The sequence below is a fragment of the Dermacentor andersoni genome, chromosome 8 (genome assembly GCF_023375885.2).
Source record: "Dermacentor andersoni chromosome 8, qqDerAnde1_hic_scaffold, whole genome shotgun sequence".
NCBI classification, from domain to species: domain Eukaryota; kingdom Metazoa; phylum Arthropoda; class Arachnida; order Ixodida; family Ixodidae; genus Dermacentor; species Dermacentor andersoni.
The window spans coordinates 60855780-60880832 of record NC_092821.1 but is presented as its reverse complement, the minus strand read 5'-3'; the positions used below and the strand labels follow the sequence as shown (position 1 = coordinate 60880832).

The 25053-nt window shown below is 46.5% G+C and overlaps 1 long non-coding RNA gene across 1 annotated transcript in view; it reads right to left on the bottom strand.

Annotated features, from left to right (window-relative positions):
- Window positions 1–23881, bottom strand: part of LOC140212874 (uncharacterized) — a 46895-nt gene extending 23014 nt beyond the window's left edge. Inside the window, exon 1 of the long non-coding RNA XR_011889848.1 lies at window positions 23653–23881. This is a non-coding gene — a long non-coding RNA (uncharacterized lncRNA). The remainder of the gene's footprint in view (window positions 1–23652) is intronic.
- Window positions 23882–25053: the final 1172 nt, after the last annotated feature.

Below are 25053 nucleotides of genomic sequence, written 5' to 3'. Positions count from 1 at the left end.
CCTTAGTATGAATCATTGATACCCCTTCCCGTCTGTCTAATGTAGCCGCCCTTGCACGACAAGGGAAACTTGTATACCACAGCTCAAGTGCAATCAACATGCCCGTTCATGTCTTTTTTCTAACCAGTGTGTCAAAACAGATGTAAAATACTGGCCAACATGCAGTGACGAGTAGGTCGCTTCACATTTATTCTGCGATATTCTGCTATCTCAACTGCAGGTTGCCAAGAATTAAATATTACCAGAGGGTACTACTCGAATGGTGTTCACTGTATCTTGATGATTGTTGTTCATGGCAGTCACTGCAAATAATTCTCATTCATTGTGCACGAATATGGTACATTAGCTAAATTTTTAAATTTACATAATTGATGCGATGTCAATGAAAACGTTTTGTATGATGGTTACAAACGGCCGGTAACAGCATTTAAAACAGCCTAGGATTTGTGAAGACACGAGAAAGAAAGCCCGTGAAAAAAATAAAAGCTGAAGATAAACTGCCCTGACCATGACAATGCTTCTGTGCACCAAATATTGCATCAATCTTTAAAAAATACTTTGTCAAATAGGGCATTGGGAAAGAGCAGCTGCAGTTTTTTCTCGACATGTCAGCAGTTTTTGGCGTGCAAGTGCAGTCCCTACCAAACGCAAAGTAGCGCGATCTTGGTAACAGTTCGCTTTGCGAACCTTTATAAGACTGTGCCCCAGGTTTGCACATTCGTAATATATGCAGTGCACTGATGACAATGTTTCCGTCTGAGACCACTTATATTACTGATGCGGAGTGCAGTGTCACGTGAATTTCTAAAGAAAAATTTGCATGTTTGGTATTCTTTTTTTTTGTCGGATAAAAAAGACCACACTTGAACTGTGTCGTTGTAACGCCGTTATCGGTAATTTCTCGCCGTATTCCACAACGTTTGCATTGGCACCATATTGGATAAGTAAGGAAATAAACATTCATTACATTTACATATTAATTGCTTGTTCACAATGAAAAAAAAACATGAGTAGCACTAACATAAACCTATCAACATAGAGTGGGCGATGTTCACGGAAAGCGCTCTTTTATTTTTTTCTTGGCCACAGTTAGTTGTCACATCCAGTGTGTAATTTAATGGTGGTTTCCAAGAAACCTGTACAGGTCGTCTTCATAGCTTCATGCTAAAGTAGGGTGGGTGAAAACTTTTCCTGTCATGAATTTTACTTGCCTTGCAGGATTCCGCAGAACTGATCTGCCCTAATCAAATAGTGCTCTGTAAAGTAAAATAAGCAACAACTTTTCTTCATATGCCTGTATTTCACTCATTGACATTTACCAAGCTGCTCATGTAAACACGTGTTTACTGCTCCAAAACAGGCAGTTCATGCTCCAGTGTGTCAAATTTGCTGCTCCCACAGCTGTTCCAAAACTTCTTTGACTGTTTTCATCCCTGTATGAGTGGCCCACATAATGTTTAAAGAAATTATCACTGGCATCCCAGAAACTTCAACATGTTAACATCCGTCTGCCAAAGTGCCTACATCTCAACATTTTGGTTAGAACTGATCACTTTAAAAATTATAATTCAGAAGACTGCCGGAATTTCAACAAATGAGCAGTTAGCAAGAATGAGAGTGCACGTCCTTCGAATATTCTGCGTATTTATGGCACTTATTCATAACTTTTCCGCTGTGTTATATCAGTGTTTTAATTCGGACCAAAACCGTGCTATAATGTAGCAATGAGGTTACGGTCTAGTGGCGTAAATGTGCATGTTAATAACAGGGCGAATCGTCTTGACGTTAACTGAGAGTTTTTTAAACTTGGGCAGCCTTCCGAAGTACACTTTTTTTGAAGTTGCAGCCCATTGAGTTACACTGGTGCATTGTGTCATGTGAGCTACCGTAACGAGATGACGCTATGTACACGGTCATGTAAGATGCGGAACAACGCCTCTGGGATAGCGGACCAGACCGTGTAAGCCGAGCCGGCATGTAGCCGGGCGCGTTTTGCATAGACAACCTAGTAAACAGTTCCAAGTTAACACTTACGTTTTGTCAATCACGTATGCTCGTCACCCAACCATGACATGGAGGCAGCGGTGGGATACGCGACAGCGCCGTGAGAAATGCACCATGCAAGTAGAAGTCCACACCTGCAGTGCAGTGCGGCGAATACGAAACTTTGCTACCGATGGCTTCACCTACAGTGTCCGCAGCCCAGCACGCAGCTCCACTAAACTCGTTCGTCGTCGAACTGCCGGAAAAAACTTGATTTTCGGCGACCCGAGTAGTAGAAACGGTGGTTCACGAGAAGGGAGTGCTATAGAGCCATCTCCAAACTAAAGAAGCAAGACGACGAGACGCAGGTGAACACACTCATTTATGCCATGGGTCGTGAAGCCGAAGACGTCCTAGCCTTGCTCAGGCTCTGTGATGCTGAGAAATTCGACTACAACACAGTTATGCAAGTGTTCATGGAAAATTTCCTGCCACGGATGAACGTGATATACGAGTGTGTAAAGTTCAACAGACGGAAGCAAGACGCGCACGAGACAGCCTCTATGTTCACTGAACTCTTCAGACCAGCTGAATTCCTCTGAGTACAGCGCCCTGAAAGAGGAACTGATCTGTGATAGACTCGTGGTCGGTCCCACAGACACGCAGGTAAGTAGAAGCTGCAACTTAACGCTGAGCTTACTCTGGAAGCGGCTGTCAGCGCTGCTCGCAACATGGGAACAATCAAACAGCAGCAAAAGGACCTACGGCCACAGCTACAGTCACTTGAAGCCGTAGACACAATGCACAGCTTCTCGAAGAGCATTGCAAAGTAAAATGGTTCTCGAAAAAACCAGCGTGATCAAACTGCGCTGACATGCAAGTGGTATGGTTCAACAAAACACCTATAGCTCACCATCACACACTATGTGCACAGCAAATGGCAAAGCATGCAGTGCCTTCAGTAAAAAGGAACACTGCTGCCGTATGCTTTTCCGCTTCAAAAAGCAGAACAAAAAGCACATACCAAGCTGTTTTGGAAGAGGTGTACTTGGACAATTAACTGACCAACAGGATCCTGGGCCATGAAAAATCAATGTGATGGTCAATGGCTTCAAGGTAGACACTGGCGCAGATGTAACTGCCATGCCAACAAGCCTCCACGACGAACAAGCCATGGGAAACCTGAAGCAAGCAAAAGAACAACTGCCCAGACCCGGCAGGACCAAAAAAACAACGGTTAGACTATTCACTGCTACCCTGTGCTGAAATGACTGGTCGTGTCAAGAACAAATTTATGTAATAGACAAGCTGCATGACGCACTTTGTGACATCCCACAATCAAATCTTTCAATGTCCTACTAAGTCTCCTAGAAGTAGCAGAGTCAGCAGGCAAGGTCAGCGACCCAGCGAACATCTTATGCCACTACCTCCACCTGGCTACAGACCTGGGCCTACTCAAGACCGATTACAAGATATCGCTACTCCCTGATGCCAAGCGGTGTGCTATTATGTACTCGAGGCGAGTACCTCTGCCCATGTTGCAGAGTGTCCAATGTGAGTTGGAGATAACGGAGAGCCTGGGTGTCATCATAAAGGTCCAAGAGATCACAGAGTGGCGGGTGCCTATGGTAGTTGCTAAAATTAAGGAGGCGAGCTTCAAACCTGCAGTGACTTTGGAGGGTTGAAATAGAACATTCTGTAAGAATGAGTCTTAGAGCCCACCGTCGATGATTGCCTGGCCAAACTCACCGGAGCTGCCTGGTTTACGAAACATGATGCAAGAGCCGGATATTGGTTACTGGTTCCCCGAGTCCCAGAGGTACAACACTTTCCTGACGCCAATTGGCCATTTTAGGTTCCTCCAATCGCCCTTCGGAATTTCTGCAGCAACTGAATTTTTCCACAGGGAAATGCTAAGACTGCTAGAAGGCCTGGACGGCCAATCATGTCTGCAAGACGACATATTAGTGTTTGGCCGCACGAAAGCAGAACATGATGCACGACTGCACAAAGTACTTCAGCACCTACAAGAAGCTGGCATCACCCTAAACGCAGGAAAGTTTGTACTACGCCAGCAGTTAAAAATCGGGCCCCTTGGTTAACCCTCTTCTCGTTCATTACATAACGAGGGTCTCGAATCTGGCAACATTGATGCCTTCAGGTACTACGTGTGGATTTATTGACCAGTTGCCTTCACCCAAAAAGATCACATACTCGTGATGCCTGCGACAGAAAGGATGCTCTACAGCCATCGCCAAGGTTTGTGAGTGGTGGCACTGCTTGGCTAACAATCCCAGGGTTAGTTCTAGTAGTAGCATAGATACCCCAGAAAAGATATGGGAAGATGGTGTTGTGGTAGCTCGATCGGTAGAGCATCACACGTGTAATGCAAAGATGTGGAATCGTTCCCCACCTGCGGGAAGTTGTTTCTTCATCCACTTTCAGTTCCATTAATTCCTAATTTCTTTATTTCAATTAGTAAGTACAAGTAATTTTCTCTGTGTTGTCCTTGGTGTGTTTGTTTGTTGGCGTCTTATGATATAATTAATAAAAATCGGGCCCCTCGGTTAACCTGCTTTCTTCTTGTTCATTACATAACAAGGGTCTCAATTCCGGCAACATTGACGCCTTCAGTTAGCATGTGGGGCATTATTGACCAGTTGCCTTCACCCAAAAAGATCACGTACTTGTGACGCCTGCAGCAGAAAGGACAGTTCCACATCTATCGCGTGTGTGCCATGTTTTCTAAGAAAGCAGGAACTATTCATATAATCTCTGGAAGTTCATAAAAGAGGGGGAGGGAGGAAAGATTGCAAAAAAGGGAACAGGGTCAAAGTAAACCGAAAGCAAAAAACATTCATACACATACTTGTGAGAAATAGAAAAAAATAAGAAATGAATAATTACACAGTCACTCCCACTCTGATATTAAAAGAGCTGATATCAGTTGTGAATTCGTGTTTCTACTTCTGCCAAGAATATAATTCAAGTTGGGGGTGAGAAGTGCATGTGTTACATTGCTCACCTACATTGGTCTTACTTTGTTTTTATATTGTGGAAATGTTCTCTTGCCCTTTCATCAGTGCAGCGTCCAATTTGGCTTGTGTAGAGCTTACCAGAAGTAAGAGGTTATTTGGTAAACCATTCCAATGGCACAATTCATGAACGGTGTTGCATGCCTTGTGTTAAAAGCAGCTGTATTTTTACACTCAACCTTGGGAAGAAAACTGAGATGGCTTCTTCGGAACCAGCAGCACGAAAGGGGCCCGATATTTGTCATTAACCTTCTTCAGTGAGTGCAACTGCTGTGCTCATGAGGCAGTACCTCTGGCTGCTTCAAACTGCACACTGTTGCCTTTGCTCCTTTCAACTCCTGAAGTTTTCGCTGTAGGGATTCTGAGATTCCGATGATGAGAGTGAGGGAGGCCAGCTGTTATGACCCTGCCAACATGAGCACAAAATCTATTGCGCATTGTGTTAATACACATTTTTAGAGCCTATTCAAGGCACATTGAGGCAATAGTGGGCCTAACATAGATGTAGGCTGGTTCATACAGTAGCTAACCTTTCTTTGCTCTTAGTTGGTAACTTCGGGAAACATGCTTTAGGGTGAACATCAAATGTTTACCTAAGATATGCAGCATATTATCAATGGGTTAATGAAGTTGAGTCTGATGAAGTCTTGTCCGGTTAGGAAGAGTCAAGGGAAAAAACAGAACTGACACCGACCAAGGTGAAAAATTATTTTAAAACACGTCTCAGCCTTGCTTACAATGCTTTCGCCATGCGTGTCTCATGTGTAAAGGTTAGTCCTTTTCCGTGCCCATTAAAAACATTTCAAATGTTATCTACTGTATTCTCATGCGTCATATTAGAGTTAGGTTGTAAAAGAATTAAGTTATCGATGTATCTAAAACACTTAGAACCACGACGTTGTCAAGTATCTAGTGATGTAATGTCACAATGCACAGGAGCATTGTGATTATCACATCTCAAAACCCCTACTGCAAAAGCTTAAATTCCAAATGCAATGAAATTTCACTTTGGCTATATTGGTAATAAATGAGTAGTAAATACTACTGTAGTGATCTTGGCAAAGCTGCGGGGCCGGTAACTAATTTTCTTTTTGATATTCTTTTAATACTGTATTAGCAGACGACGCATGAACCTGGTGGTTAGTGGCTATGACGAGAGTCCACATCGCCTCCAGGTTTTTATCACACTGCACGCAGCTGCAAGTAGTCCCTTAATTCGTAGGCCACACTAAGGAGCCCTGCAATCTGAGTCATGCCTCACTGCCAGTTACTGGTAATTGTGGCATTCATTTCCGTATCGGCATCAAGAATGCTAGAATGCGGTGTTGTATTTACACTGTTTGAATCATTTTTTATGCAGCCCTAACTTTTGTTGTAGTTGGGCTTTAAGGGCTGTAGAACAGCAAAAGCCAGCAGTGCACACACTTTAAAGCAGCTGAAGCAGCTGGAAGTACTGCCTCATGAGCACCAAGTGACGCAATAACTATAGAAGGTTGCTGACAAGCATGGGCTCTGTGTTGGGCTGTTGATGTTGCCCTGCCAAGCCTGAGGGTGGATGATCAAATTGTAAGTATGGCAGCTGCGTTTTCATAGGTGTGAAATACAAAAACCTATGTGTGCTGTGCATTGTATGCACAGTAGAGTAACCAAGGGGGTCAAAATTAATCTATATTCCCTCGTACTTCATGTCTCATAATCATGTTGTGGTTTTGGCCCATGAAACTACAGAATTTGGTTCAATCTATTAGTTGGTGCCCTTTGATTTTCCTGTTCTCTAATTTTCTTGCTTAGAAAAGCTCTGTTCTTGCTATATATGATGAATTTGTTATTAAAAAAGGCTAACGTTCAATCTAACTTAACTCATTAATTTCCTTTAGTGTCCCTTTTCTGTGCATTAAAAGCATGGAACACTAATACCTTTGCGTTAATTTTTATTTGACTCGTGCTCAATAGCTAGATGCCATAGACGCTGAACTACTACTGTGGGCTTCAAGTTGATAGGTTGCCGTATAAAAGCATGTCCTTTCTTTTAGATAAAAACACCTGAGCCTAGTTTTCTGTCTTTAGATAGACTACTGAGATAGGCAAACATCACTTGCATGATAGATCAGTGATTAGTTAATTATGTGTTCAATTTCTGCCCCCGCCCCAAAAAAAGAAAGTGAACTTGTGGGATCGTTCCCCACCTGTGGCAAGTTGTCTTTTCATCCAATTTTATTTCGATTAATTTATCGTTTCGTTATTTTATTTATTAAGCTCAAGTAATTTCCCCTATGTTGTCCTTGGTGTCAGTGTTTGTTGGATTCTTATGATATGACTAATAAAAATTGGGCCCCTCGGTTAACCCCCTTTCTTCTCATTTATTACATAACGAGGGTCTCGAATCAGGCAACATTGATGCCGTCAGGTAGCATAAGTGGGTTTATTGACCGGTTGCCTTCACCCAAGAAAGATCACGTTCTCGTGACGCCTGCGGCAGAAAGGATGTTCCACGTCCACCGCCAAGGTGTGTGAGTGGTAACACTGGCTAACACTCCCAGGGTTCTACAAGGAAGCATAAATACCCAAGAAAGTGAGTGGTTAAACGGCGCCGCGGTAGCTCAATTGGTAGAGCATCGCACGCGAAAAGCGAAGGTTGTGGGATCGTTCCCCACCTGTGGCAAGTTGTTGTTTCATCCACTTCCGTTAATTTATTGTTTGGTTATTTCATTTATTAAGCAAATTGCCCTAAATTCCCCTATGTTGTCCTTGGTGTCAGTGTTTGTTGGCTTCTGATGATATGACTAATAAATATTGGGCCCCTCGGTTAACCACGTTTCTTCCTGTATTAACATGTTTCATGGAGGATAAGAAAAGTACGCTGGACTTTCTTCCAAAATATATGCTTCATGTAGACTGTTTCCGTGTCCTTGTCTGTTTGCAACCTCAAAACATGAAAAACAGCTAGTAAAAGGCAGCAGACTATTGTAAACGAACTGCTGATATTGCAGTAATGAAAACTCTTCACAAAAAATAGCTAATACAAATATTTTGCAAATTTCAGTGGTTTTCTGAAAATAAAATTGGCATGGAAAATGTTAATCTTGTATGGGGCACTAGGAACAGTAGCGAAACAAACTAGTCACCTAACGCAATGTGTGTAATGAATCGAGGATAAGTGCTCTATAAAAAATTACATGTTTTTGACGAGAGGTGGTGATTATTTTCCGACACATGTCCATCTTTGTTTGCTAATGTGGAAAACCACAATCGCTTCCCTCTCAGCTCTGTCAGGGCTCTTTGCAACTAACCTCATGTGCTGAAAGATAGGGAAACACCCACGGCTCATATGTTCAGCCATGTGGCTACTGTAGTATTCTTCGTGCAAGTTCTGGGTTTGCCCACTTCCTCATTGAAACATTGATAATGATTACGGTTACTAATACTCGTTTCCATCCAGGAGCAAAATCAGCTTGTAGTTGATGGTAGTCCTGTTGATAGGACGTTATCCTTGTTTTTTCATGCTATCATAGTTCTAAGAATAAATAATCTTGCATGCTATTGCTGAAAGCTGGGAGAGTTGGTTACTGGCATTAGGAAACATAGTTACTACACTATAAGATGAAACACATGAAATGCACAGGATGAGCACTGCATATGAACTTGTTTTAGTACATGAGTGCGATTATATGCATGCATGAAAGGCTCATATTTGCAGCAAAATTTGACTATACGTGACATATAAGATACATCCCTCATTCTATTTTGAGTGTACCGTACATCTTTTTCAAGTAATCAATTTTTCTATTCGAGATTTCAATAGAAGATGGCTATTGCATTTATTGGTTTGTCTGGGAAGGCCCTTATATATCAGTGTGCACTTCCATCTTTAATGCGCTGTTTTAGTTTAATGCGCTGTGGGATTTTGCCGTGTATTGACATCTTTTACAATGTCCTGCAAGTTTTTCGTGCCTTGCTAAGACGCTAACCTGCACTGGGCTGAGACATGCGCCTCGGAACCGGGTCGCGTTTTTACAATTGCTAGTAGCTACAGCGGGGCCTGGTGTTTCTCACGGCGCTCGACGTTTCTGCGGAGGCGCGAGTAAGAGTGGGTGCAAGAGAGAAAATCTGGAGGCCTTTGCTCCTTGAATATGTGAGTCTGCCTAGGCCCAACGAAGGAGGTTTCTTAACGCGTGTTGTCATGGCCTAAAGGCTGTCAGTGGGCGATCAATTCGAGTGCGCAATAAGAGTAATTGTAATTTGAGCGCTTGTATAAGTTTTTTGTTATTGTTGCTTCTCTTTGTAGTTAGTACGTGATGCATTTCTTAGTTTTAGCAGGTTTTAGTTTTTATTTTATTAGTTAGCGTTAGGAAAAAAAATTGTCAAAGGTTTTCGTGCGAAGATACAGTGTAGCTTTTGTTTTGTTTTTAGGTTTTACATGCGACTCTACGCGGCACTGATACCTTTGGCCATTTCAATCGCTGTAACGAATCCCGTGGTTGTAAGGATCGCCCTTTTCTTTAGTTTTGGCGACTTGTGAATCACGAGCTACGTGGAAATTTTAGTCCGGAGGGGCGGAGTTGGGGACACGGGACACGTTGCCGGCGGAGGATCCCAGTTCTTCAAATTTCAGCCTCGCCGTACCCTGACCAAACTAACAGCGGTCTTGGGGGCGTTTCAATGGGGAGGGACAAAGGTGGCTGAAAGTGGCCGACTCACGAGCTATGTCATTTGTTAGGTGTTTATGCCTCGAGGATGTGGGGATGCGCGACTCTCACGCGTCCCCTAATATGTTGTTTTTCCCGCACGGCTCGCGTGGCCTGGCGCCCGCGGCGGTCGGAGTGGTTGAGGTGCAGTACGAGAGATGGCACGAGTGTTGCGCTGCTAACGCCGCCGGCAGGCGGGGTTACTGGGGCGCCGACAGACAAGGCGCTTGCTCTTGGGGTTTGAGATCGACGAGCGGCGCGGACGTCCCGCGCGGGCGCCGATCCATGCTTCTGCGAGACCGCCTCGCGTGACCTGCCTTCGAGCACGCCACCGTTCGTGTGACCGTACGCGCGAACGACCAGGCTTTGGGATCCAGCATGGGGCGAACATATTCGATCGCTATCCGGTCGCGGTGAGTCGGACTTCCTGGATTTGTCGCGCACCCATCGGCATGTTTTTTGGATAGCAACTCGGCTAGCAGGCATTGATCTATGAAAGGTGCAATAAATGCCCTTGTGATTGTTTGCACTATTGTGTTGTCGTTCCTTTGTCACAAGAGCACAGGAGACCTCCACAACATAGAACATAGATTTTTTTTGCCTGTTCCGTTCTAAACGATCTCCAACTGTGTATCGTTTGCCTCAGAGCTGCGTGAGTTGCGCCTTCTTTGAGACACAACAAAAACGATATTGACCAAAATATTAGGCACACTACCATTTAAACTTTGTTTAGGGCCTGAAATTTAGTTTACTAATAACTTTATTTGGGTTCATTTGAGCAGTGCTCCTCTATGGCTGCGTTTCTGGCGCTCGCTGGTTCTCACCTCAGGAATAATTAAGGGAGAGGGAGCATCACCTGGCATATCTCGGAGGGGGTATGGGCGCTTGCCTTGTCGTTACTCGGGCGCTGTGCGCACTTGGTCAATAAAATGCCAGTTCCGAGCCTACGACCCGCAGCCAACCGTCCCTCCAAGATGGCCATTGGACGTGATCCTCCCGGTGAGCCCGGGACTTCGAACCGGAGCTGAGCCTGCTGAGTGGTCCAGGATTCTTCAAGGGGCACTTATGAGCAGCGCCCTTGCGAGCCCTCTTCCTGGTGGTGGACGGTCTTTTGTGATCGGCCGTTAGATTGCCCGGCGAGCCTGGGACTTCGAGCCGGAGCTGTGCCTGCTGAGCGGCCAAGGCATCTTCAAGGCGCACTGATGAGCTGCCCCCTTTCTAGCCGTCTTCCTGGTGGTGGACGCGCTGTTGTGATCGGCCGTTCGATCCTCCCGGCGATCCTGGGACTTCGAGCCGGAGCTGCGCCTGCTGAGCGGCCAAGGCCTCTTCAAGGGGCACCGATGAGCTGCCCCCTTTCGAGCCGTCTTTCTGGTGGTGGACGGGCTGTTGTGATTGGCCGTTCGATCCTCCCGGTGATCCTGGGACTTCGAGCCGGAGCTGCGCCTGCTGAGCAGCCAAGACCTCTTCAAGGGGCACCGATGAGCTGCCTCCTATCGAGCAGTCTTCCTGGTGGTGCACGGGCTGTTGTGATCGGCCGTTCACCCCTCGACACCTCTCTGTCCCGGCTCACACGATTATGGGGAACGGGCTGACGGCCTCGTCAAGATGGTTCTCGACACGGATGAATTATGACCAGCGCGGGAATAACTCGTTCGGGAAAGGTTTGAACAATTAGCAATGATACGACTGTCACCTGTCAGCAGCACAAACTGCCGTGTCGAAGCCGGAGACACGGCGAACGCGATGATCCGGCCGTCCCCTGAGTGCAATCGGAGTCAGCGAACAGGGCAACCTACCTCCGGATGGTTGGGACCTCATGTTATCGGCCTCCTGGCACCGTATTGGGGGAAATGACTAGACAATGTTCACGCAAAGCATAAAATGAGCTACGGACGGCGGGAGGGTCGGCGACTGACTACGACTTCATCATCAACTTTTCTGTATTTCTATGCATTTTCTTGTACATATGTATATATATACGTGTTTGTCAGACGTCCTGACTATTGGACCCAGCCTCACGTTCACTCACTCCTGCACGAGCAAAGAGTATCCCACATCTTCGAGCCCCGAGTCGCAACACCTCCGAACCGGTTTATATTGTGAAAGGTAGGCAATCGCTATGAGCAAACTATGTGAACTATTTTGTGTTAGTGGGCTGTCTGTGTGACGATTTGGAGCATCACAGAACAAATCCTCAATGCAGAGATGGCATGGATTCGTGCGATCGGATTCGACACCTGCGGCGACTTTTGATATGCCGTCGGCACGATTCATTTTTTTTTACAGCGAAGCTGTTATACGGTAGGTTCTGGCAGTTTGTGCTCGTAGGCAAACAAGATGGCCGCCACCCCAGAGCTAAAAGAGCTTAAGAATAAAGCAAAAGCGTATTGCCGGGTATGCCCCAGCTTCTTTTAATCGCGGGAAGTGTCAAAACCTATTGTGGTAAAAAAATATCCTAATAAAAAGTAAAACTGCAACAGACACTCTTTAGAATGGACTGTGGTTTGGTGACACGGATTCTATAGGCAAATCATGAAACCTTACCTCAGTTCCCTTCCGCCCGTAATATGGTTAGGCCGCGTATGGAAGAACAGCGCGCATACGAACAACACCGCCGCGAATAGAAGCGAGAATGTGCGCGGCGACGGCGGGCGGCACTTAATATCGATGAAGATCGTGCCCCAAACGTCGAGCTTATGCACCTTTGGCTCGATCACCCCTACTGACTCCACTCCCATTGTAATTGTGGGTGATTTCAACATAGACGTGTCTCGGCCAGATGGAAAGTCGTTCGTGGCATTTCTCTTGATAAGGTTCGCCATTTAACTTTACACAAACACCAGTGTGCCCACGAGGCGTCATTTGTTGTGTATAGACCTCACATTGGCCAAGGACCTTTCCAGGGTGGCCACAGAGCCACTGGCCGTATATATATATGATCACTACGGCCGCATATGGCCGTAGCAATCATAAAGCGGCAGTCACCTTGGTGACCAAATAATAAAGAAACACAAGGTTAAAAATCACAAAAGCATTGAGTATGAAATTCACTTAAACAACAAAAAAGTAAAAAGAAACGACATTTATTGTCGTATGTCTTTTATTTTCAATCATCATAGTCAATATCAACATGTTTATAACCTAATAAACAGCTCCGCTGATCAACCACAATCAGAGTGGAATGGCTCTGAATTTTTCTAAGGCGAAAGCCTTAAATCTCTGCCTTTCAAAGTTTAGTTGTGAGGTAGAGAAAATAGCACGTGGCCCAAGGAAGGCTAGGAGCGAAGCAAATCATGTCCAGCCGTGTATAAGAGATGAATAATGGTTAGCAAAGTTAATTCATGATTGATCAGTGACTGAATCAAGGTCGATTGGGGTGGTATAACGTCGAATAAGGAGGATCAAAAATGATAAAGGTGTATTAGGAGGATTAAGGTTCATCAGGGCGGATGAAGGTTGTCACGAATTTCACTCTCCAGAAATGGACAGAGACGCAATTCAAATAGGTTAAAGAATATTTATCTCGAAGAAAGAAAATAAGGAAAGAAAAAGAAACAGCAAACTACCCTGACACACTAGAAACACTACACACACACGAGACACTCCAAAAACTAGCTATACACATAAAAAACAAACAAGCCCTCAACTACATATAATTCCTCCGCTCGACTAACCAACGCCACGTCATGAGCAAACAAGCGTTCTGACCGTCGTCAGCCTTGTTCGACTCCGGCCCAGCGTGGCAAAGGCCGTTGGCAAGCGTGGTTCCCACGCAGCGTGGGCGTGGACCTCCGACGAGAGCGATGAGGTTGTAGTCTTCCGCGGAGACCCGCGTGGCACCGGACGCGGTCTGGGCCCGTCAGCCGTTGTGCCGTTGGTCCGTGGTCCTCAAAGCTGCTGCCTCCCATCTGCACAGCACAGCTGGAGGTGCCATTGTCTTGCTTCTCGACCACGTCAGCAATACCAGCTCATCTCCGCCCTGCGTCTCCTTTTCTTCAATTTCTTTTTTTTTTCGCACTTCACGCGCTTCACGTGCTTCTCGCCTGCGGGTCCCTTCTCCGTTTCTTCGACCGGCGTCTTTGTCTTTTTCACGTTGTCATACAGGTCTTGCCAGTGACTCATGACAAAGGTGGATTAAGTTGCGTTACGGTGGATCAAGGTGGATGAAGGAGGATTATGGTGCTTTAGGGTGGATTAAGGTGGTTTACAGTAGGTTTTACAAGGCTTTCACCTTCACCTCTCTTATACCCATGTTACACGGGCGACCATATCCGCGGTTAACCTAACCACGGCTATCGCTAAACGCGGTTAGCATGATTACACAGCAGGCGAAACTGCGGTTAGGCCGCTAACCGGAGTTGACCACCAACCGAGCTTCGCAACGTCGGTTTAGTGTAACCGACGTTTCGGAAACGGGCAACATTGCGGATGGTACTTCTGCCCAGTGCAGCGCTGGCACTTCCCAGATATCTTCCAAAAAGCGTATCATTTGCCCTCACGCGACAACTGAGGCACTGATACCCATTTGGGAAGATAATCTGGCCGCTCTGCGCTCAAGTAGTCGAAACGCGCGCCTCTAGGCAGAGATGACGGCTCCGCACAAATTTGAAAATGTAAGAACTGGGCAATCAAATTGGACAAGTGAGGAGGGAGGAGGGACACACACAAACGTTGTGTGTTTGTGTGCGTCTAACATTCCTGTCCAATTTGATGGCGCTGCTTTTAAACTTATAACTTGAGTATTTTTAACATGTTATTTTCTGTGATAATTTGTGCAATGGGAAATCGCAGTGTACCAACATTAACACAACTGAAAGCATTTCCATTTCTTCCATTTTATTCTTTTTTTGTAAATGCAAGAGTATAGTTCCAAAGTGCATTCGCATGAAGTTGTACTCCCTTTAATTAGGTAACCAATGTGGAAAATGGAATGTTGAAAAGTCATTCCTTCATTAAGAATTTTTTTAAATCTTTTCGTTGAGTGCACCTAATTTTGTTTCATATTTACGCATTTGTGACCCTTAAATCTGAGTTCGTTGCCCACCAGTATGTTCACAACTGAGAGCAGGAGTATTGAAACTAAATAACCTACACGTGCCAAACGCCGTCTTAGACGTATCGAAGAATCAAAGGCAGAAGAATGTAGCTTCCAAGGTTTCAGTGATTCCGTATGTGCACGGCCTTTCACAAAGACTTAGAAAGGTGGCTGGTAGTTAAGCAGTAAAAGTGGTATTTTCGGCAAAAGACAAACTAGGTAGTGTGTGTTCTAAGGTTAAAAATAAGTTCGAAAGTAAGGTTTATGTAAAGAAAGAATGTAGTGTTAAACATCCGCGCAAGGACCAATTTGTTGATTGCGCGAAGAACGTTGTTTACCAGATTCCTGTGACGTGTGGTCAGTGTACGTAGGGCAGACTGCGATATGCATTAACACGAGGTTAAAACAACGCTTGTCCAGTCTGAATGGTCGCCCTAGTACGCATTTGGCAATGCATTGCCAAGAACATAATAGCTCACCTTGTCTTAATAGCGCCGACATTTTCTTTAGGCATAGGAGTCAAACCGCGAGGGAAATTGTGGAAGCACACTGGATTGAAAAACAAAAAGAAAAATGCATCAGCCATCCTTCTGTTCCATTTTTGGATAAAGAAAACTCGCTTCTATCATCATCATCATCATCATCATCATCATCATCATCATCATCATCAGCCTGGTTACGCCCACTGCAGGGCAAAGGCCTCTCCCATACTTCTCCAACAACCCCGGTCATGTGCGAATTGTGGCCATGCCGTACCTGCAAACTTCTTAATCTCATCCGCCCACCTAATTTTCTGCCGCCCCCTATTACGCTTCCCTTCCCTTGGGATCCAGTACGTAACCCTTAATGACCATCAGTTATCTTTCCTACTCATTACATGTCCTGCCCATGCCCATTTCTTTACTTGATTTCAACTAAGCTGTCATTAACTGGCGTTTGTTCCCTCACCCAATCTGCTCTTTTCTTATCCCTTAACGTTACACCCATCATTCTTCTTTCCATAGCTCGTTGCGTCGTCCTCAATTTAAGTAGAACCCTTTTCGTAAGCCTCCACGTTTCTGCTCCGTAGGTGAGTGCGGGTAAGACACAGCTATTATACACTTTTCTCTTGAGGGATAATACAAACCTGCTGTTCATGATCTCAGAATGCCTCCCAAACGCACCCTAGCCCATTCTTATTCTTCTGATTATTTCCGTCTCATGATGTAAGATTTACCAGGCTTCAAATTCTCTGTGTTTGTGGATTTGATTCGCTGGGGATCTTTTACTTGTATTTTGATTTGCGTGGGTATCGCAGCAAGTATTGTGTGACAGTAGAGCCAAGGCTTAAAGTAGCGACCATGGTCCTATCGTGTTTGACGAGAGTTGACCTGTTGTGGTTGTGTGAAGAGGTCGAGGTAGACGTAGAGCAGGACTTGACGGAAGCAGAAATGCATAAGACCATTATGCAAAGTGGCAATGATTTGAAACTCATCCAACAACTAGGTAAACGAATTTTAGGCAAAAAACGGGAACAGGAAGCAATCATGCAAGAACAGGAAGAATTTAGGCAAAAACAGGAAGAAGCTAGGCAGAAACTGAAAAGCATTTCGCAGGGAAAAGGCCTAACAGAAGTAACGAGGCAGTACGCTGCTACATTGAACAAATTGATTCAAGGTTTGGAGCAGGAAATCGAACGAAGTCAACAGCGGCTTGAGAAATCTGTAGGCTGGACGCAGCGAAAGTGGGAGGAAGTAGATAGCATATTTTTGTCGAAAGCCAACAGAAGTAGTAGCACCTGCTACTACTTCTGTAGTAGCAGGTGTTCATAGGTGAACTCGAAGTGCTAGCTAATGATGCCTTAGTGGCAGCAGAGGCTGTTAAAGGCCGTAGTGAGAGCGACGAGGTGCTGTGCCAACAGAACACTGTAGAGACAGCTAGGCCAGCTGTGGATGAATTGGCACAGACACCGCGTGTGTGCGTCGCTCGTAATATTAACAAGGCTGTTAACGAAGTACAGAGTACTGCGGACCCGACAGATGCGAGCACCCATGTCGATTCAAATCTGCGTGCCGAAGTGTAGTGCCAGCTGGACGATGCAGTAGAGGGCAGTTCGCAGGATTGCGAGGTCCGTACCTGAAGCGAAGACAACTGCATTGTTCAGGGATCGGTGAAGCTATCCGCCAGTCTAGGTGGCCAAGAAAGGGATAATTTAGTTAAGAATGATTCAGACTGTGCTGGTGAGACAGCGATCGGGACCGACGAGCTGTGTGCCGATGCACAGCGTGAGCTGGGCAATGCAGTAGAGGGCAGTTCGCAGGAGTGCGAGTTGCATAGCTCGAGTAAAGCCTGCTGCATTGTTCCAGAGTCGGTTGAGCTGTCCGCCAGTCGAGGCAGAGAGAGAGTAGGTTTAAATAAAAATCACTTAGACTGTGCGGGTAGGAGAGCGATCCGGGCAGACGAGATGTGTACCGGCCGGCACGACGCACGAGAAGGCGGCATGCAAGAGTTTTCGAGGAAAAAGCGCCGTAGAAAGAAGCGCCGTAAAGATCGGAATGCTGTGGCTAATGTAGCGCAGTCAAAGACGGCGACAGACGCAAACAGGAAGGGCGCGAAGAAAAGAAAGGTGCGGTCGTCGTTGACGACGCGTGCGCATCAACCACGGTCGAGCCACCGGTCAAAAAGAGACCGAGAAGCATGTTCTGCACGGACGCGGACAAAGGGCATGGGGCAGTTACGTTCTTCGTCGTCCCGTTGTTCTTTTCGGAGTGCAGTATGCAGTGCGAAAGAGCGCAAGGCGGCAAGACGAGACGAGGTGGTAGGGAGTCGCAACGCGGTCAGTCGATTTCGTGATGACAGCGTGGCGCCAGGACGCAAATTGTCAGGAGACTGTAACGTCTTGAAGGAGCTGATAGTGTGTCAGTCCTTTTGTTGTTTCTGGATAGCCAGAGCAGCTTTCGAACCGCGACCACCTCGAGTACGGCTCAAAAATATGAGTAAGACGTAAATGTTTGGAACGGGAGGCCGACAGAGCTTCCGTAGAAGGGAGACTTGTTTTGTTTTATTTTTTTGAACACTTGAAAATTTTCGCGATTTGAGACTAAAATTTCTCTAACTAGGTAAGGTATGAGCTTTCTTTATGTTTTCGTTTGAGAAGCTGCGATGTTTGAAAGAGGTGTTTTATGTAAACATTTTGTCTCGCGAGGTGTTAATTAATGAGTAGATAGGCTTTCTTTTTTGTGAGTAACCTGAAGTGTCAAGGTTAACGGTGAGAGGCCTATGGTAACGTGCATGTGTATTAGTTAACCTTCTTCTTTTTATACGTGCTTTTGAATTTTCTAAGGTTAAGCGCGATGACTTTCAGTTAGTGCATCCTTTGCACCGAGAATAGCTCTAAGTTCCATTAGCGTGTGTCCTGTCCGGACGGAAGGAAGCAGAATGCTTATCACTGGGTTGCTCGTGTGTGTTTAGGGTGGCCGTGTTCTGACTTCTCTAGTGAGCGTGAGTGGAACTAGTTGTTAGAAGACGCATTTTTTTAAGGATTCTGCGGAGTGCGTAAGTTACGCAGGTTTAGTAGTTCGCTTAAGGTACGTGTCTGTATGGACTAGAGAAATAAACGAGAGTAAGCGTGATGAAACGTTTGAGTACGACGCATTTACGTGTTCTGAATAGGGACCACAAAGCTAGCGCGATTTTGATTACGTACCTGTGGGATTGACCAGACTGTTCAGTGGCACCAGTGCGTGCGATAAGTACGCTGTTCGCGAAATTAGGCTGCTTAAGTTATGTTCGGGTATTGGTGGTTGAGAGCCTTCGGTTTAGTTCTGCCACGGTTCTGCGAAAACCTTTGTTCTTGTGCAGCACGGCAGTCAGATCTAGGTAAACTCAAGGGGAACGTGAACGCTCGCTTTGGTGGCACAAAATTTTGGTGTCAATATTTGGGGTTCTTAGTTCAGAGGCTTACATTGAAATTTTGATAGGAAGCCTGGTGGGTTAGCAGTTGATTCTGGGCGTTTGCACGCTGAGTGGTATTGTGGTGCCGGGATGGACTGTTCTGTGCCGGATTTTGTGAGATGGTTTAAGGCATTCCAAGTGCGCAGGGATTGCAGAGAGCAAAGCCATCGCCTTGCTCGCCAGCCATTCTCTTCCTGCCGAGCGGTTATGAGCACTGGCCAGTCGAGATTTTCCGGGTCATGGAGGAGCTGTTAATAACGGCCTGCAGAGGTGCCGACATGCAAAGTTTTCTCACCCCGCTGCAGCTGCGAGCGCGGCGAGCTTCCCCGAAGAGACCATGCAAGCCTTCAACACCCGCTGCGGTGACTTTTCGTCGGGACCATGAGGTGCCGCGTCAACACCTCTTCGTCGCCGGAATGCCGAGACGAGGTCGATGAACCAGGCTTTGCTAGTGAAATCGCCGCCACCTACCTGGTCTTTCGGGAGCGGGGGAGTTCCTGAGCGAATGGATTTGGCGGCACCGTCCCACGCGCCTTTCAAGGCGCAAGACAATGGAGAACCACGGCGGCCACGCTGCGGTGGTCAGCTTGGGGAAGAAGCGGCGCCTACTTTAGGCAAGACACCATTCTGCGAAGACCGTCTCACCTCGGTGGGGGCAGTGAAACCAGTGAGTACGTGTGCGTGTGAGCACCCCTCCTCCAAAAAGCTGGTCAACTTCGATGCCGTTGGGCGCTACAAATTGGCGGTGAACTGCCGCTTTCCCTCACCTAGGGATCTAGGGTGGACGGAGTGTTTTTAAGCAGCTGTTGTGCGGCTGCTTGGTGTGCTCGTGAGCTGTGTGCTCGTGCTCGAGAAGCAGTGCATTAGGAGCTTCGTACTCGTATGCTGTATGCTTCATCTTGCGTGCCCCATTTGGGAGTCACGCTAGACTGTCCAATGTATCTTTTGTTCTAATGTAAAAATATGTAAATAAATCCTGTACGCCTAGTTCATCCCAAGTTCCTCACTACGACCTCCAGCTCCTACAGGGCAAAGATCTGGGCCGATTTCGGAGAAGGTGCAGCACCAGGTGGGCCCACGGTGGAGGTGAGAAAGACTTGAAGCACTTGGCCCCTACTAATACTACTACTATCATAACAAGCCAACTAACACTGACACCAAGGACAACATCAGAGAAAGTACTTGTGCTTAATAAATGAAATAAAGAAACGATAAATTAATGGAAGTGAAATACGATTAAAAAACAACTTGCCGCAGGTGGGGAACGATCCCACAACCTTCGGATTACGTGTGCGAGGCTCTACCAATTAATCTACCGCGGCGCCGTTTCCCCATCCACTTTCTTGGGTATTTATGTTTCCTAGTAGAACACTGGGAGCGTTAGCCAGCGCCACACACCGCAGACCTTGGCGGCGCATGTGGAACATTCTTTCTGCCGCAGGCGTCACGAGAACGTGATCTTTTTGGGTGAAGGCGACCGATCAATAAACCCACAAATACTACGTGAAGGCAGCAATGTTGCCGCATTCTAGAACCTCGTTATGTAATAAACGACAAGAAAGGGGTGATTTCGGCAACATTGATGCCTTCAGGTAGCATGTGTGGGTGTATTGACCGGTTGCCTTCACCCAAAAAGATCACGTTCTCATGACGCCTGCGGCAGAAAGGATGTTCCACATCCGCCGTCAAGGTCTGTGAGTGGTCGCGCTGGCTAACATTCCCAGGGTTCTCCTAGGAGACATAAATACCCAAGAAAGTGGATGGGGGACTATGTGTGCGTGTGCGCGTATCAGGGCCCTTCGCTCTGCGGCGCCGGTGGAAGTGACAAAAGACGTTTACTTGACTGCAATATTGCGGGCGAGCTCTTAACTGGAAAAGCTGGAGCTTCCGTCGGCGTGAAGTGGTATGCGGCATCACGTGAACGTCGCAGCTGCTCCGGCAGCTTCAGAAGCGCCGAAGCAAGCCAAAAACGAGAGCTTAAAGTTCCACCTCCGCTGCGGTTCTAATTAGGTGTGGAGGTTTTCCCGCTTCTAGCGTGTGCTTAAGAACACTTCAAGGCGCTATAATAGGTAGTGGCTGCCTTTGAAGGTGTCTGACACAGTAGGCTATTGCTCAATGCCGCAGTCCCGCATGTACGCAACGGAGCCCGATGTCAACCTGCATACGTAGACACAGGTGCATGAAGCGTGGATCGCGAAACATAGAACCGACAAGCAGCCATCATTTGCAATTCGGGTGTTCAGCAAGCACTTTCGCGAGGAGGATTTTCGCTACGCCGTCGGGGCTGGCATGTTCAGTGAATAGCAGAAAGCACGCGCTGAGACGCTCGCCTATGCGAGCTGCCCGGATAATGTTGAAGCTCTGGTCTACGAACTTGTTGATGCTTGATACTGACAAGTTCACTGGAATGGAAAGGGAATGGTAAGAAGCACATTACGAAAGACATGGCATATGCTCATCTTTTTGTTAGTACTAAAGAATGAATGTACTTGATTAAGAAAAAGAAAGAGCCGGAAATGGCTCGTTGAGAAGACCGATAAACATACAATCCGATGAAACTTCACAAATAATGTTATTGAAACGTCAGAAAATTTAGGAAAAAAGAACAAAAATCCCACCTAGTTACACGGGCAGCTTAACCGCGGTTAAACGTAACTGTGGGGTAGTCGCTCAACCGTGGTTAACGCGAACCGTAGTCTGCCAGAGTTACACGGGCTATCCCGATCACGGCTAATGGCGATGACGCGTCACGTCATTTCTTGCGTACAGGCTTTCATCTTGAATAATTTTTCTTCGGCATTTGATTAAAGTGGTATAACTGTGAGTCGGCCTAGTTGGAACAGATTCATCTTAAAACTTTTGTGCGCTAACAAACAGAGACGAAGAATAGGAGCAACACAAAGACGAGCGCTTTCTAACAACTGGTTTTCTTTTTGAAGAACCACCTGCTTGAATACCGACAGATCCACGCGATCTAGTCAACAGAGCACGCCTATAGCACATATAATCCCCACAGATCTGCGCGATCAAGTCGAGAGAGCACGTCTATAGTAGATATAACACTTGTGATAAAAAGACGTGGACCAAAGCCACCCGGTCAACATAAAAACAGCAAGGTGCATGAAACAACCACTTACAATAAAATGCGTTGAAGATGTGATGATAGAAGCGGAGGTGCAGCGGTGGCGTAGAGGTAGAACACCCGCCTCGCGTGCAAGAAGTCCGTGGTTCGAATCCCGGTGCCGGCAATTTTCCACCGGATTAAAAAAAAATCCGCGTGTTGATAAAATTGCACAAACAGGCCTGGAGTATGGCCTGATCCCGGTGACCAGAACCGGCAACGCACTCCCTCACCAGAGCAGGATTGGCCACCCAGGTGCAGTACTTGGCCACAACCTCCTATATGAACACAACAATCAAACCCCGGCCCTCAGTCCCCAGCAGCTGCGAAGCAACTGACCACGGCGGCCGTCAGACCTGCGACGCAGCAGAGGGTGCTAAGAATCACTGGCTCCGGACAGGCCGCCATTGGAATATGAACCTGGCAACGTTTAACGCTAGAATGTTATCTCGTGAGGCGAGTCTAGCAGTGCTATTGGAGGAATTAGAGGGCAGTACATGGGATGTAATAGGGCAGGCAGGATTCCGTAAAGGCTACTCAACAATAGATCATATTCACACTATCAATCAGGTGATAGAGAAATGTGCGGAATATAACCAACCCTTATATATAGCTTTCATTGATTACGAGAAAGCGTTTGATTCTGTGGAAACCTCAGCAGTCATGGAGGCATTACGGAATCAGAGTGTAGACGAGCCATATGTAAAAATACTGAGAGATATCTATAGCGGCTCCACAGCCACCGTAGTCCTCCATAAACAAAGCAACAAAATCCCAATAAAGAAAGGCGTCAGGCAGGGAGATACAATCTCTCCAATGCTATTCACAGCGTGTTTACGGGAGGTATTCAGAGACCTGGATTGGGAAGAATTGGGGATAAAAGTTAATGGAGAATACTTCAGTAACTTGCGATTTGCTGATGATTTTGCCTTGCTTAGTAACTCAGGGGACCAATTTCAATGCATGCTCACTGACCTGGAGAGGCAAAGCAGAAGAGTGGGTTTAAAAATTAATCTGCAGAAAACTGCAAGAAAAACATTCATGTTCTGCAGGTAGCACAAGCTCAAAAACTCAGAGTTTCCCTTGGTTTGCCCAGATGCACGCCAACAGAGGCAATTATTGCGATTACTCGGGACCATCCAATGCAAACTCACGTAACGGTGGAAGCCCTGAGAACGCATATTAGATATTTTGCACGTGCCCCGTAACACCACCTTGCAACACTATCTTCAGACAGGCACCAAGCAACATTCTCTAAAACTATCGCCAAGGAAAACGACAAATTTCCCTCGGGCTTCACCGCTACATCTGAACCATCGATACGTCCTTGCTGTCTTATCAGCCCCGCAGTACATCTCAGTGTACCAGGAATCAGGAAAAAGTCTGAGCTGTCGTCGCCTGTGCTGAAACAACTATCTCTGCTTCTTTTGCACGAGAGGTATGCGGACAGTGTACATATTTATACTGATGGTTCCACAAACATGCAGTGTTCATCGGGTGCGGTGGTTGTCCCAGCAAGAGCTATGATAATCAGGTTTAGGACTGACCACGAAACGACATCGACATCTGCGAAATTAGCTGCTCTTCGCGCTGCACTTTGTTTCGTCAATCGGGAACCACCTCGACAATGATCAATCTTCAGTGACTCAAAGGCAGCCCTACAATCTGTGCTATCAGCTCTGCGTCGCGGGCCATAAGAACAGCTCGTATTCGATATTAGTTGCTTACTCCATACATCACATGAGAAAGGACACCGCGTGGCGTTTCAGTGGCTGCCAAGTTACTGCGGCGTCATAGGAAACGAAGACGCTGATAATGCCACACGGGCAGCTCTTGAATACACACAGGAAGAGGCCATACCACTTTCACGGTCCGACGCAGCCAGCGAACTTCGAGTGCTTCCACAGGAGATCACGCTCTTTCTATGGCGCACACAAAGCAGCCAGACCAACCGGAACAATCGTCAATACCACCTGCCCCGTTTGAAGCATCTCTGCATTCCAACAGGACTCCGTCGAAGAGAGCCACTCTGCTTTATGGCTTATGGCTAGTGGCATTCACGAAATCGTACTCTCTTCGCATTGAAATGGCCGACGACGCTCTCTGCAATGCCTGTCTCCGCGAGGAGACGCTAGAACACATTCTGTGCGACTGTTCCGAATATAATGTTCAGAGACAGTCCCTGGCGTCCGTCCTAGCAAACCTTGACAATAGACCATTGTTATTTGAAATGATTTTCACATGTCGCCGGCAAAAGACATCGCAGCTGAAGGCGACGAAGGGCCTGCTTCGGTTTTTGAAAGAGACAGGCTTGGACAAACCGCTGTGACAGTGTTGTCATGTACCACGCAAAAGTGACGCGACTGTAGCCGAGGATGTGGTGCTGTGCTATATGCTCTCTCCCTCTCTCCTCCCCATCTTCCATCCCCTCCCCATCCCGCTCCCATGTGTAGGGTAGAAAACCGGTTGCGCTAGGCTGGTTAACCTCCCTTCCTTTCCTTCTCTACTTTATTCCTTCCTTCCCTCCATGAAGCATTACGCGTCGCTCAGCGGAGTTGTTTATTCACCACCCGGAGACACGAGTAGCGCAATTTGATGCATGCAACGTCCTGTCCTTTTTGAAGCATCTAACGTTCAGTTACTCTAACATAATTTCGTGTTTGTAAGGCTTGCGTTCAAAAAAGAAAAAAGAACACTGAATTCATAACAGTGTTTTTAGCCAAACGTTCTGTGGGAAAATAAGGCAATGATTATGTCACTACTTTATTTAAATTATACTTCTTTTAGCACTTCATCAGTGGTCCGAGAGGCGCCAGCTCTTGTCTTTTTTTTGTCACTCTTCCTAAGTTGGATGATATTGAAGAATGCAGCGACATACATACGGCCTACTTCCTCTTTAGCAGCAGTGAAGATGCACACTTATATAACGTCGTGACTTTTATGGAGGCATTTATTTTTATCGACGCCATCTGCACGTTAAACACTCAACTCCAGCTGCGGTGCAAAGCAGCCAAGTTACAGTAGCAAGAATGGATTCAGTAGAAGAGCCGCAGAATGCCAGAATGCCGCGTGATAAGCAAAAAAAAAAAAACAAGAAAGAAAAGCAAGTTATTATGTGCGAGTCGAAATAGTTGCACAAGGGTCACGTTCCTAATCGCATTCTCGGGCTGCCCATACCGGGTAAGGCAATCCCTCGGCGAGGTCGGTGGTTCCCATGGTAACAGCGAAGTCTCAGATCGCACATAGCGTCCGCGCCAATAC